Raw genomic sequence first — 3,130 nt, 5'->3', positions numbered from 1 at the left:
CACTATCTTCAGAATATCCGCACATACATTTTCTGTGTGGACATTCAAGCTTTACAATCAAAATTGAGTAGGTGGACGCTGTAAAAGTATGTCCTGATGTGATTGGATGTATATTTACACCCTGTACATGATGTGAACAATGGACGGGTGCTCACATCATGTATGACAGGTCCTGGCAGCCAGGGACCTGCCATTAGTGGCAATCATCAACAATCGCTCTAATGTTTGTCATTAACCCCTCAGATGCCTTGATCAAAGCAGGTTATGGCAATGCGGGCATTATATTCAAGGATGGAATCACCTGTGACGATCTGGTGATCATTCAAAATGGTGGATGGAGGTCCTCTCACCTGCCTCCTCCGCTCTCCTAGGGTCCCATTCATCAGAAAAAGGCTCATGCATGGAAATTGCTGGGTGTCCTATGGTTGCCTTGGCAACTGTATCACCCAGCATCAGTTGCCTCTCTCCGCATTATGCAGATTGTGCAGGAGAGCAGCTTTGGACACTTAAAAAAAAAACCTCATATAATCCATGTTTTGCTAACACTATTTTTCACACACAAATAAAATAAATGAGTCAAACAAGTTACAGAATGGTTTAAAAAGGGGAACTTTATTTATTATATATAAAAATGTTTGTGTAGGGGATTTTTTGTAACCTCCATCACTCACAAAGAGCGTACAGTAACTAATACTCAGGACAGGAAAAACCTCCAGAGGGGAGGAAACCTGTAGGGAATCCATGGCTACTGTATTGCCCTTCCTCTGGGCATACTAAAGGAGGTTACCTCTAGAATTTGGGCAAATGTGTCTGTGTATGTGCGTGATTCGAGGGGCTGTGCCTTCATCCAAATTCTTCTGGAATAGGTCTGGAAATCTACGTCTTCATCCAACGTCTTGCTGTAGGTCCGGAAATGCTACTCCACATCCTGGAAATAGTGCATCTAAGATAGGAAAACAAAAGATAGATTATCTACATGTTTATTATAGAAAAGCACATTGAACTGCACTAAAGACCTTTTGGTCACAACAATGTGATACTTACCAGTCACAGTAGTGTATGTGACTTTGCATTCTCGGTCCCTACAGTGTCCAGCATCAGCCCCTCACTGATGAAGAATGGGCAGGAGCAGTGTTATATCTGCTCAGTGCTGCTCTCTGGTGGACAATGGTTATGACATCACATGTGTGACACGCTGTTACCTCCTGAGAGTTCTATTTCAGTAGTGCTGCTCTCTGATTGGCTGAAAAACAAACAAGCTTTCTAATATATTCTGTATGACTGTTATCTAAGGGATTTTGGGCAATTTTTTATTAAAATGGCGCTACTCCCTGTGGGTGCGTTATACTTGTTTCTCCTGACCAGACACTCAGTATTTGTAATATAATTTGGTGGCCCCCAACAGCGGGGGCCCATAGGTTTCTTACACAGATCAGTGCGGCTCTGGCAGGCTCATTGAGCAGCGTTGGCTTCCGGGATGTCTGGCGAGTGACATCCCTGACGTTGTGGTCTGGAGCAAAGGATGTCACTCGTCAGACATCCTGGCAGCCACTGATTTAGCCAGTTCAAGATCAGACACCATGGTCCTAGATTGACATACATCACCACTGATCCCCTGTGGCTGTCTATCTGTTGCAAAACTACAACTCCCAGCATGGGCATGCTTGAAATTGTAGCTTTGCAACAGCAGCACAGACGTCTGTTGAAGGGAGGGAACCACAAAAAATAAAGCAATGTGAGCTTTGAAAAACACCACACATAAATCATGTTTAATCCCAGCCTAAGCCTAGGAGCAGATGCAATTCTTGTTTGATGTTTTTTTTTTTTGCCAAAAAAAAAACAACAAAAACTACCCCCTCATTTCTTTTTTCTGCCATCTTTTGTGTAATTTTTGATAAAAACCACTGGGGGGGGGGGGGCAGTTTATTAAAACCTGTGAAGATAAAAAGTGGACCAGTTGCCCATAGCAACCATTCAGATTGTTTCTTTCATTTTTAAAAAGTCCTCTGAAACATGAAAGAAGTGATCTGATTGGTTGCTATGGGCAACTGGTCAACTTTATCTCTGGACAGGTTTTCATACATCTCCCCCAATGTGTATTATTATTATTATTATTATTTCCCCCCTGGCTTTTCCTAGATTCTTTCATCATGTGACTCAAGAAGAAAAACACCAAAACTTCATAAAAAAAACATGCTCTCGACATCCCACAGATTTGATAGTCTAAAAAAGCCATAAAAGGATGAAGAAAACCCCATTAGTGTCTGGCATTTCATATTACCCTATTGATTCCAACATAACATGTGCCTGCAGCGAGCATGGTGTTTTTTTCTGACAAACACGCCAAGTGTAATTCCAGACGAAATTAATGTTTTCACAATAGGTTGGAACAGGCTGCAGACTGTGCTATATATTTGCATAGTTGCGGCGTACAGCAAGTGCCACATTTATGCGGCTGCGTTCTGATGGAATATATGGCTCTTGGCCTTTTGGCTAAGATCAAGTGTAGTATCTGTTCTTATCAGTGGTCTAGTCTCTGCCATTGATGTAGGATGGATGCTGCATGGAGGGGGCAGGTGCCTCGGGGCATTCCGGGTTCTGAGGAATCAGCTCGACGGCTGCTCTGATGTGACCTGTTCCCTCCAGGTCTCACCATGAGGCTGAGGGGGTTGAAGGCCGAGGTACTTCTGCGCCTCGGGGAGTGGTGACCCTGAGGTGCTGAAACTCACTGGGTGTAATAGCTCACTGGGTGGAAGCTCTGCACCATGTACTCTTCACCTTTGGCAATCACCCCTTTGATTCCCGGCCTTCTGGCTAGGATCGGGGACATTTTTATAGATCCTGCTTGATGTCCGGGCCGTACTTCACAGCGCATATTAATTTAATTATTTATGTCTGGTTTTTCACTGTGCTACTTGAACATGTTTTTGTTTGTCACAGGATTTGTCAGGATGCAGTAAGCCCTTCTGGGTGTCCCTCCTGGTGGTCCAGGGGAGGTGTGTGTGGCCATCAGATTCCGCACCTCCTGGCAAACCTCGGGCATCCCTGCATAGGCAGGATGTATATAGTATATAGCTTTGTGGGTGGATTCTTCGGCTGATGCCGGGAGTACTTGTTGTCCCCTAGTACC

At 44.2% G+C, this 3,130-nt stretch overlaps 1 long non-coding RNA gene and 1 pseudogene across 1 annotated transcript; one reads left to right on the top strand and one right to left on the bottom strand.

The window, feature by feature from the left end:
• Nucleotides 1-591: 591 nt before the first annotated feature.
• On the bottom strand, nucleotides 592-1,133 carry LOC130348972 (uncharacterized). The gene is made up of 2 exons (XR_008886428.1): nucleotides 1,045-1,133; nucleotides 592-943 (listed from the first exon to the last, which is right to left on the bottom strand). It is a non-coding gene; the product is annotated as an uncharacterized LOC130348972 (long non-coding RNA).
• A 1,346-nt stretch (nucleotides 1,134-2,479) lies between these two features.
• On the top strand, nucleotides 2,480-2,649 carry LOC130348975 (U2 spliceosomal RNA; annotated as a pseudogene).
• Nucleotides 2,650-3,130: the final 481 nt, after the last annotated feature.

The sequence above is a fragment of the Hyla sarda genome, unplaced genomic scaffold (assembly GCF_029499605.1).
Source record: "Hyla sarda isolate aHylSar1 unplaced genomic scaffold, aHylSar1.hap1 scaffold_896, whole genome shotgun sequence".
In the NCBI taxonomy this organism is placed as follows: domain Eukaryota; kingdom Metazoa; phylum Chordata; class Amphibia; order Anura; family Hylidae; genus Hyla; species Hyla sarda.
This window is presented reverse-complemented; position numbering and strand designations above follow the sequence as displayed.